The 11,733-nt window shown below is 42.2% G+C and overlaps 1 pseudogene; it reads left to right on the forward strand.

Annotated features, from left to right (window-relative positions):
- Positions 1 to 6,174: 6,174 nt before the first annotated feature.
- Positions 6,175 to 11,511, forward strand: LOC102410811 (annotated as a pseudogene).
- The last annotated feature ends 222 nt before the right edge of the window (positions 11,512 to 11,733 follow it).

An 11,733-nucleotide genomic window follows, 5' to 3' on the forward strand; every position in this document is an offset into this window, starting at 1 on the left:
GCTTCAGCAATACATGAACTGTGAACTTCCAGATGTTCAAGCTGGTTTTAGAAAAGGCAGAGGAACCGGAGATCAAATTGCCAACATCCACAGGATCATCAAAAAAGCAAGAGAGTTCCATAAAAACATCTATTTCTGCTTTATTGACTATGCCAGAGCCTTTGCCTATGTGGATCACCATAAACTGTGGAAAATTCTGAAAGAGATGGGAATACCAGACCACCTGACCTGCCTCTTGAGATATGCAGGTCAGGAAGCAACAGTTAGAACTGGACATGGAACAACAGACTGGTACCAAATAGGAAAAGGAGTATGTCAAGGCTGTACATTGTCACCCTGCTTATTTAACTTATATGCAGAGTACATCATGAGAAATTCTGGGCTGGAAGAAGCACAAGCTGGAATCAAGATTGCCGGGAGAAATATCAATAACCTCAGATATGCAGATGACACCACCCTTATGGCAGAAAGTGAAGAGGAACTCAAAAGCCTCTTGATGAAAGTGAAAGTGGAGAGTGAAAAAGTTGGCTTAAAGCTCAACATTCAGAAAACAAAGATCATGGCATCTGGCCCCATCAATTCATGGGAAATAGATGGAGAAACAGTGGAAACAGTGTCAGACTTTATTTTTGGGGGCTCCAAAATCACTGCAGATGGTGACTGCAGCCATGAAATGAAAAGACACTTACTCCTTGGAAGAAAGTTATGACCAACCTAGATAGCATATTGAAAAGCAGAGACATTACTTTGCCAAAAAAGGTCCATCTAGTCAAGGCTATGGTTTTTCCAGTGGTCATGTATGGATGTGAGTTGGACTGTGAAGAAAGCTGAGTGCAAAGACTTGATGCTTTTGAACTGTGGTGTTGGAGAAGACTCTTGAGAGTCCCTTGGACTGCAAGGAGATCCAACCAGTCCTTTCTGAAGGATATCAGGCCTGGGATTTCTTTAGAAGGAATGATGCTTAAGCTGAAACTCCAGTACTTTGGCCACCTCATGTGCAGAGTTGACTCATTGGAAAAGACTCTGATGCTGGGAGGGATTGGGGGCAGAAGAAGAAGGGGACGACAGAGGATGAGATGGCTGGATGGCATCACTGACTCGATGAACGTGAGTCTGAGTGAACTCCAGGAGTTGGTGATGGACAGGGAGGCCTGGTGTGCTGCGGTTCATGGGGTCACAAAGAATCGGACACAACTGAGAAACTGAACTGAACTGAATGCTAAAAACTAAACAGAACTAAATAATCTACAGAATTGTATAGCCATCTTCTCCTTCCTCCTCTCTGCTAAGAGACTAAAGCAGGACCCAGGTCCTAACCCCTTCCAGAGTAGAAAGACTACTATTGACCTTAGGGGTAATCCATCCCAGTGATGCAAGAACAAATCACAGCATACTCACATTTCACCTTGGGGTTCATTCAGAGTATCAGATAGTTATTAAATAAGTGAATATTTGCTTTGTGAATTATAAGCTATTAGATAAATATTGGGTTTAATGTTGGCTATTCTTTCTAGTCTTTCTCTGTCTAATAAGGAAAAGGTCATTACATTTGAGTGAAACACCTAGATGTGTTCCCTAATGAACCAAAACATTCCCCTGGAAGAAAAACATAGCTGCAGCTGATCTGGTTGACTCCAAGATACATCTCCTCCCTAGGGAGGCTCTTCTTCAACCCCTACAAGAAAAGGAGTCTGTCTTGTCAATAGCAGCATATATAGAATAGAGTCAACAGTCTTCTGTGAGTATCCAAGGTTGGGGAGAAGCCAATACATGGAGCCTTCATAGGAGAGAAGAAGGCTCATAGAAGAGAAGAACGTCCACAGACCTGTAAGCTGGCAGAAGAATTTAGTCCAGGGGTAAGACAATCAGGAGAGAAGACGTTGACTCCAAGCCCAAAGCAGGTCAGGTTTCCTTCTCCACTGAATCTGAGTACCTAGAAGTCATCTGGACCCACACTACTCTCTACCTACAGAGAGTACCACCTGTGACCCAACCTAAACAAATCTGGAAGCTTGCCATATTTTTCTAATGTCTGTGTTAGTTCCAGGAAATTCCAATGAATGGGGCCTATATTTGCCAACATTCTTCTGGAGGCTCTAGGAAGAAACTTCATTTACCCCAATCTGACCCTCTTCAGGGAGCCTAAGTTTATTTTCATACTCAGAAACCATGCTGTAAATAACAAGTGTTAACCCTATAGGAATCACCTCTATGAAACCAGCACAGGTAGGTGGGTTTGGATATTCCACCACAAACACCCCTTTAGTCCTATAATCCCTCTTCTTCATAAGAATCCCTCCAATACTGAAGACTCATTGGAAAAGACCCTGAAGCTGGGAAAGACTTAAGGCAGGAGGGGAAGGGGACAACAGAGGATGAGATGGTTTGGATGGCATCACAGACTCAATGGACATGAGTTTGAGCAAACTCCAGGAGATGGTGAAGGACAGGGAAGCTTGGTGTGCTGCAGTACATGGGATCCCTAAGAGTCACACACGACTGAGCAACTGAACAACAGTATTAAGACAGCTATCACATCTTCCATTTGTTTTGTCTTTTCCTGATTAAATATCTCCACATTCTTCAGATATTCCTCATACTTTATACCTGTGTGCTCAGTCGTGTCCAGCTCTTTCCAACCCCACAGGCTGAAGCCTGCCAGGCTCCTCTGTCCGTAGAATTTCCCAGGCAAGAATACTGGAGTGGGTTGCCATTTCCTCCTCCAGGGGATCTTCCTGACCCAGGGATTGAACTCACGTCTCCTGCATTGGCAGGCAGATTCTTTACCACTAAGCCACCTGGGAAGCCCATACTTTATACCTGCTGCTGCTGCTGCTGCTGCTGCTAAGTCACTTCAGTCGTGTCCGACTCTGTGTGACCCCATAGACAGCAGCCCACCAGGCTCCCTTGTCCCTGGGATTCTCCAGGCAAAAACACTGGAGTGGGTTGCCATTTCCTTCTCCAATGCATGAAAGTGAAAAGTGAAAGTGAAGTCACTCAGTCGTGTCCGACTCTTAGCGATCCCATGGACTGCAGCCTACCAGGCTCCTCTGTCCATGGGGTTTTCCAGGCAAGAGTACTGGAGTGGGATGCCATTGCCTTCTCCTACTTTACACCTACTAAGTCCTAATTCATGATAATCCAAAAAAATCTTGAAAAAGCCTCAAATCATTTCCACATGAATGGCTACCAAATCAGGTCTTAACCTTCCTGTATTTTTTCAGCTGACTGTTGAAGTCTACATGTGGATTTTATATGTGCCCTTGCTAAATTTCATCTTGTTTTTTAGTCTAGCATTCCAAAAGACAAGAATATTTTGAATTATAATTTTATTACCTATAATATTGCTTTCCTTCTTTGATTCACATCATCTGAAGTTTGATAAGCCATGCATGTTTGCTATGTCTATCAAAGGCACTGCTAAAACAGGAGAAGACAAGATCTATAAAGCCTTCTCCTTTTCACTAGAAGTCTTTCTCAGACTTTCAAAGGGTTATTAATGAATAATTTTGGTTATAGTAGCCAAACTAAGAGTATTCTCTTTAACCTCATAGCCATCACCCTTTCTATGACGCTTCCTGGAATTGATATCCCCTTTTTATACTCCTTTCTCCTGATTTACTAGATTGGTTTTGATCTACTAAATTATTATTAATACTATCAATAGAAGACATTATGTGAAGTTTCACACTGTGATTTGCTTTATATAGCTCCTGATGATACGTCCTTTGAGAATTCCAAATGTTCTGCAAAACATCTATTTAAGAATTTTACCAAGGATCAAGGTCAAATTCACTGGTTAACAAGAGCAATGATAACTTCCTGATCATAAGCATTGATTCAGAGTCCAGATTTGAAAAGTTTTGAGTCAGTGGACTGGTTTGTTGATTTGGTTAGTTTTACTGGCTTCTTCTCTTGCTCCATCTCTCTGCTAAACATAGAGTCCTATTCCACTCTCATTTCAAGTACCTCCCTAGCTTTTTAAGATGTCACTAGTAGCCAATGGAAATTTGCCGTATGAATCAGGGAACTCAAACGGAGGCTCTGTAACAACCTAGAGGGGTGGGAAAAGGTGGGAAGTGGGAGGGAGGTTCATGAGGGAGGGGACATATGTATACCCATGGCTAATTCATGTTGATGTATGACAGGAACCAAGGCAATATTGTAAAGCAATTATCCTTCAGTTCAGGATGGGGAGCGTATGTATACCTGTGGCGGATTCGTTTTGATGTTTGGCAAAACTAATACAGTGTTTCAGGTTTAAAAATAAAATTAAATTAAATTAAAATAAAAATAAATAAATAAATGTTTAAAAAAGATGTCACTAGTACATAGAAGACAAAATATGTTCAAAAACAAATGAAAGTACTCTATTTGCTCTATGTCTATACATCCCCTGCGACCAGGGGGTCTGCATGATGTCAGCTCAAGACCAGAAGGAGAGGTAGGACCAGGAAAAGAACACAAACACCCTGCATTCCTGCTGCCAGCCGCTAATGTGGAATGTCACCTTTCTTAACTTCAAAAATGAGAAAACTCTACATTATGTTGGGCCTTCTGGTTTCTCCAGACTAACACACACACACACACACACACACACACACACACACACCTCTTTGACTTCCACCTCCAATCTTAATCATGGTTCCATCTCAAGCTCTGAATAGCAATATTTCAATACTCCCTCAGTTAGGGGAGGAACCAGAAATGCTTTCTTCCTTTTAGGAATCATTTAAATATCTCATTCTCTAACCCAAGCATTAATTTCAGTTGCTAAATTTTCCATAGCAATTTATTGTTGGAAAGTTATTATTATAACTTATTTATTTATTTATTCTGCAAGTACTTATGGAGGTTTTCCTGTCTATTTGGTATTATCTTTCTGCAATAACTGAGAGAAAAATAATCCTATGCAAGGGTAGATGTTTCTAAAGAATATAGAGTTAGGTGAGGTAAATGGGGCATTTGACCTATATAGGGAACATAATGCAGGAGAAACAAGAAAAAGAAAGTATCCTCAGTTTCCAACAAACTGATCAGAGACTGGGCAAAGTTTAAAAACGGCTTTACTAACAGTCACCAGGCCACTTGTCCAAAGAAGTCAAAAGAATGACTTCCCAGGAGAGTGGGATCTGAGTTAATTCAGATCTTTCTCTATGGCATCTCTCATAGAGTCGATGATGTACATTGCTTATTAGGATTTCCAAGTCTCCTTTTCTTGAACAGTGAAAATAGTCTGACATGAGTGACTGCTTCAGGAATGTGCATGACCTCAGAGTACAACCATTTCCCCAAGAAGTCCTGAGCCCTCTCCTACTGTTCCAAAAGAGATTACCAGGGATGGTTCTCCTGTTGATGCTCAGCCAAGATTGTCAGAGAAACAGTTCACTCAGAAAGTATTTGGGAAAGCACTGTGAGACAGTAAATGATGCAGGAGCTTTGGAGTCAAGCAAACTTGGGTTCAAATCATGACTCCACCATAATGACCTTGAATAACTGACTTAAAACTCACCGAGTCTAAGTTTCTCTTTTATAGACAGGAGACAATAAAGAATAGCCCAACAACAGAACAGCCTTAGAAAGGGTTAGGAGAGAAGCTGCAAGGTCATTCTTGGCTGTCACCTTGATGGGTTCTGTTCTCGCTCATCCTGGTAGACAGTAATTGCAGCTTGGTCTTTCTCTGTATTGTAGCAGTTAGTGAACTAAAGGGGACATAGTGTGTGTTTCCTGGTTTGTGCCCCAGTCATGACACTCTATTAGATGTCATGCAGTGAGGTGAAACCCAGCACCATTCTAAGTCTAATTATTATAAACTGATTTCTGTTTATTAGCCTAGTTAAGCTTTTGAAAATGTGCCCACTCTGTGAGTAGATGATACAGCAATGTCTAAGGCTTCCAAAAGAAATGCTGAACCAGGAAAAAGGGTATATGAGAAGTGCTTCTGAGTGAGTCTCAGCAGATGCTAGTGGCAAGCATAAGTGATTTTTCTATACATAGGTGAGCACAGAAGCATGATTAGTGTGGGTAATCAAAAATTGACTATATTCTAAGGTATGTCTCACTGGAGTTATTGTAACACTAATATCAATAAGCCCTTAGCAGCCATTTTATTTTTTTAGAATATTAATTAAATTCTCTACACATCTATTTTGTATATCTAAAATATAATGTGAAATGTCTGGATACCCAGTTCTTAAACTCTCTGACCTGTGCTGCTTGGTTTCTTTGGATGGTTCTGTGTTCCTCATTTCCTATGAAGTTGTTGATGAAGGGGGAATTGATGAAGTAAAGAATTCAGCATTCACTAGTACTGTGTTACTCCCTAGTCTCATGTTCCAGAAAAAGCTAATAGCTGTTGTTTGTATGTAGTATGCTACAGTGAAACCCAGCCAGACCCAGGTCCTCCAAGGTCTCCAAGGTCTATTCCTGCCATCCTGTTCAGGCTGTTGCACCCCACAGATCATGCAGGCTGTGGCCACCGTGGGCACCATGATCACGACACGCAATCTACACCTGCATTCTGGCTTAGTCAAGGTGAGCAAGACCTATCTTATCTCAGTGACTTATGTAGTTCATGGCCTCTTTTCCTATCGTTACAAGGGACACACACTTAGTTTACAATTGTTGGAGCCCTGGAGGAGCACGGCGTTCTTCCACAGTTGGACTCGACATACTTGAACTCTGTTTTTACCACCAAGGTGACCAGAGATACCTAACCCCATACAGAAAGGACTAAAGTCCTTCTTAAAAAATCTGTGGGGCACCGTGTCATTTGTCCTTAAATCTCAGAAGTCTGAGTGGCCTTGTGGAGGTCAGGAGGAAAGAGCCCAACTTGGCTTTTACCAATCAGTCCAACACAATCGTTTGCTGGGAGATTTCAGAGACCTGTTTAATTACGGTCATCTCCCCCTGAAATCAGGTTGTTTATGTAGGTCAGTGGTTCTTCCAGCCACAGTAACTGAGGGCAGTCACTCAGTCTCGTTTTTCCTATTTTGGATATGTGATGTCATCAAAGGGTCATGACTTCTTACTCAGTGAACCAGGAGATAAGTGGAGTCCCACATTTCACGTGGTCGGTTGTTTGCCCTCTAAGACTTTCGGCTGACTCCAACTCATGAAATATCACAAGGAAACTTGTTCCAACTAGTCAAAAAATGACTGTTGCTATTATCTCTCTAGTACAAACAGGTAGACCGAGCCAATAAGCAGGAAGTTCGATAAGCCACTAAGTACTTCTTCACTGAATCCTGCATTGCTCTTTGTTTTCTTTATCACCATCTTTGTTACCTCAGTGTTTGCCGAAGCATTTTTTGAGAAAACCAACTGGGTAGTAGTGAATGTGAGGGTAAAGAAGAGGCCGCCTCGGGGCAGGAAAACGTGACAGTGACTTCGAGCTCAGGGGGAATAGATCTCAGTGCTGCCCCTAAGTCACTGCGCTAGCTGTGTTTACAGTCTGGGGCTGTGGCCAAGTCCAGACCCACCATTCCCAGCTTTGGACTGGGAAAGGAGTTTTCCTCAGACAAGGACTGTCTCAAGCTGTTGTTAGTGGCTTTATGTCTGTTTGACTCTTTCTCATCCCCTTTCCCTTCCAAATACTGGTTGCCTTCCAGTCCTGCCTTTTGGTGACAGGTTGGGAGGAGCCAACACACAGGAAATAGAATCTGTGGCCAGACAGGCTGTTTTATCACACTGAATTCTCTGTCCTCCTGACTCCTGATTGCCAATCTAGTTTTGCTCGCTCTTTAGTTTCCCGTCATAGGACCTCTGACTCCTGGCTCTGCTCTGACTAAGGACTCCCTATTCCGGGTGCCCTCTCATATCTGAAGCCTTCTAAGGGCCCTCAGCTCCTGTCATCATTTAAAATGACCCAGCATTCATGTATTAGCATGCACATTCTAACTCAGGAAGTTTTTGATGACGTGAGGGTATAGAAAAATTACGGAGGAAGACCTCAGTGACACTGCTGCCAGTCTCTTCTGTCATCAATGCGTGTCCAATGTCTCACCTCCAGCATCCATCTCTTAGATGACTGGTATGTGATCTATAGGAGAGGTCTTCTTCTCTGAGTCCTGGATTCAAAATTAAAAGCTGTTCCTAAACTGCTTTGGTACCAGGTTGCAGTCTGTAAAAACATCAGCAGTCCCCACACTCACCTTTTCCCTGATGATAATTCAACACTAGCTGTGGACATCTACAAAGGCATAAACCTGTTCAAATTTCTGATCTTTGCTGCTGGATCAATATTCTTAGTCTAGTATCTGGTCTTTTCCATGGGTTCACTTCAGAGCTCAGCATATCTTCTCTGGAGTATCTGTTTTCAGAGATTCAGATGCCAAACAGGATTTTGGATTATGTGGAAGGGATTAGAGGATCAGCCAAAAAGATGAATCGATTGTATCAGCAATTCCCAAACTTGTGTTGATAGTATACTGTTCTCTAGGTTTTAATTGGAGTGAGTAAAGAAAGCGCTCTTAGTATTCTTTTTTTTTTAATATGTATTCCCCACCCTGCCATAGTGGCTGGAGACTCTATTTATTTATTTATTTTGGCCACACTGTGTGGCATGTGGGATTGAGTTCCCTGACCAGGGTTTGAACACCCCCTACCTCCTATACTAGGAGCATGAAGTCTTAACCAGTGGACCACCAAGAAAGTCCCAGTAAAGTGGTCTTTATTGGGATCTCTTTGTCCCTTTTATCCCAGTTACACTGTAAACCTCCAAGAGTAGAATATATAGTATGTAGCATCTCCAGAATTCATTTGCACTTTCTCTCCATTCCTATGACTGTCTTCCAGAATACTGTGTTAAGGAATATGATTTGGGAAATGTGTTGCAAACTTTTTTTTAATAGTTAACATATGAGCTGAGGATAAAGGCTTTAGGAGCCTAGAGAAGAGAAGGGACTAGGCTGAGGAGGAATGGGGGCCCATCCAGCAGACTTTAGGTTGAAAGCCTCTAGAATGAGGTCAGGACCCGAGTCTCGCTTCTGGGACAGTGCCAGCACAGCGCTCGGTAGAGGTGGGTGCGTAGCCAGGAATGGGGAGAAGAAACACCAAGGATATGTTTGGGGTGTTGTCTCAGGTGATCTCTCTCCCTTGCCTGTCCAGGGTGTTGTGCTGGGGTGTTACTTCGGGCCTGCCGCTCTCTACATCTGGGCGGTGGGGATCCTGGCTGCGGGGCAGAGCTCCACCATGACAGGAACCTATTCCGGCCAGTTTGTCATGGAGGTACGTGCTGCTGTGACTGGGATAGAGGAGAGGAAGAGGATGTTGCCCTTTTGTCCTTTCTTAATCCCATGCCTCTAAGATTTTCCCGAAACTTCTCAGACCTTTTTCTGTTTCCTCTTCCAGACATTCATCCTGCTTCTGTGTTTTCTTCCAGGGATTCCTAAACCTAAAGTGGTCATGCTTTGCCTGAGTGAGTCTGACCTGCTCTATTGCCATTATCTCCATTGGGCTTGTGGCCGTCTTCCAAGACGTGGAGCATCTAACAGGGATGAATGACTTCCTGAATGTTCTTCAGAGCTTACAGGTGAGGAGGGAGCTGGGGAAACTCACATCCAGTTGAGTCAGGAAGCATTCTGTATTGCCCTTATGTACCAAGCCTAGTGTGGGTGTAGGGAAAATTCAGAGGAAGAAAGAGGCACAGTCTTGGTCTATGGTGAACGCACATGAAGTCTATGGAATCTAAAAGGCTTTTAGAAGTGGCTTGTTTTTTTTTCTAAGCCTGTTGAATGGGAATTATAAGCTGTAATTACATATAGAACACAAAATTATTATTCATTAATCCAAGCAAACATTAAATAATGTAAAGGAGACTGTTGGGTATTATGGAGATTAAGAAGACAAGGCAGATAGAAATTTTGTAGACACTGTGAGCATAATTGATGCTGGGTTCATGCTACACATTTCCACATAACCCTCCAGCATGTTGCAATGACAGGAATCATTTCTCACAGAGTAGGTGAGGCAGGGTCTGTGGTTCCCTTTTGCTAAAGTGCTGCCCTCTGGGGTGTTACAAGGACTCCCAGTAGCCCTATATGATCTTAGTTTTTTCTTTTGCAGCTTCCTTTTGCTCTCATATCCATCCTCATGTTTATGAGCTTGCAGCTGATGATGAGCAAATTTGCCAATGGATTGTGAGTGCACTTCTTTTAGTTCCCAGAGATGTGGGAGAAAATGGTATCTTCATCAAACAGGCCAGTCAGAAAATCCATCTTAGGGGAACTATATGCTTGAAGAGGCGACTACTAGAGCTTCCCCTTTAATCTCTGACTTAGAAAATAGAGACTGCTGGGGGCTTCCCTGGTGGTCCAGTGGTTGAGACTCTGCCTTCCAGTGCAGGGGGTGCCGGTTCAATCCCAGGTCAGGGGACTAAGGTCCCACGGGGACCAACAGGGTGTGACCAAAAATTGAAAATATAAACACAACATTGTCAATCAACTGTATGTCTATTTTTTAAAAATTAAAGAAAAGAAAATAGAGATAGTGAATGTAACAAAGGAAGGAAAGCACAATTTTTTATTTCTGGGAGAAGTTTTTCAGCTTTTAGGGCTTTAACTCTTCAACTTCAGCCACTGAAAGTTAAAGCATCTTAATTCCATGTTAAATGATCTCGATGAGAGAGGCATAAGCTAATACCTTTTATTAGCTAAAGGATGTGGGATATTTGAAATGAATTGTTGGATCTCTGGGGACTCATTACTTTTTCAGTTGTAGGCTTGTTGCCTTTGTAAGGACTTAAATAATAGAGATTATTTGATGGTGTTTTTCTTTTCCTCTTTCTCCCTATCATTATGTAACTTTGGCTCATTTAACCTAATTTGGGACATAAGAAGCAATTTTCAGATTATTTTGAAATGCTGCTTACTCCTGTCCTGTAATCCCAAGAAACACAGTGTCTTTTTCTGTTTGTGGAGAGGTTGGTCTATTCCACCAATAAGTGTGCTGATTCTTTTGACAGAGGCTGGAGGATCGTAGGCAGTATCATGGTCCTTATCTGTTTCATCAACATGTACTTTGTCGTGGTGTATGTGCAGGATCTAGGGCACGTGGCATTGTACGTGGTGGCTGCAGTGGTCAGCGTAGCTTATCTGAGCTTTGTGTTTTATTTGGTAAGTCTGGGAGGAGGCATGGGTGGTCAAGGTGGGGCTAATGCTCAGAAGAGAAAGGACCCAAAAGAGCACATAGTAATCTGTCTTCAGTTTATTGACACAATTTACATGAAATCATTAAACCAGTTGTGACTAAAGAATATTTTTAACCATAAAATTTTCACTTGATTCCTAAGAGCTGTCATTTTTCTATTTCTGTCACTCTGTCTGGTTTCTATTCCTATAATTCCGAACTAGAGAGTGTAGTATGTTTGAAGAGCTCAAAGAAGATCAGCCGTGTAGAAAGTAGAGAGTGGTATGAGATGGGGTTGGAGAAGGGAGCTGTGTCGTGTGATTTCAGATCTTTGGAGGGCAGCACATGTGGGTTCACAGCCCTGCCCAGCTCTACTACTTAATAGCTGTCCAATGACGACACAAGTAAATACTGGTAACCTCTTGTTGTATTATTCTAGAATTAATAAAATGATGGTTATAAAACATAGCTCCATAGAAAAAGAATGCAAAGTTATGTATTCTTGGATAATCAAAAAAATTGTCAAAAGTCTAGAGTAAATTACGTAAAATTGGTAGTAGTAGTTGCTTTAGGGATGGTGGATATTCTTCTTTTCTCTACTTTCCA

The sequence above is a fragment of the Bubalus bubalis genome, chromosome 4 (assembly GCF_019923935.1).
Source record: "Bubalus bubalis isolate 160015118507 breed Murrah chromosome 4, NDDB_SH_1, whole genome shotgun sequence".
Classification (NCBI taxonomy): Eukaryota; Metazoa; Chordata; class Mammalia; order Artiodactyla; family Bovidae; genus Bubalus; species Bubalus bubalis.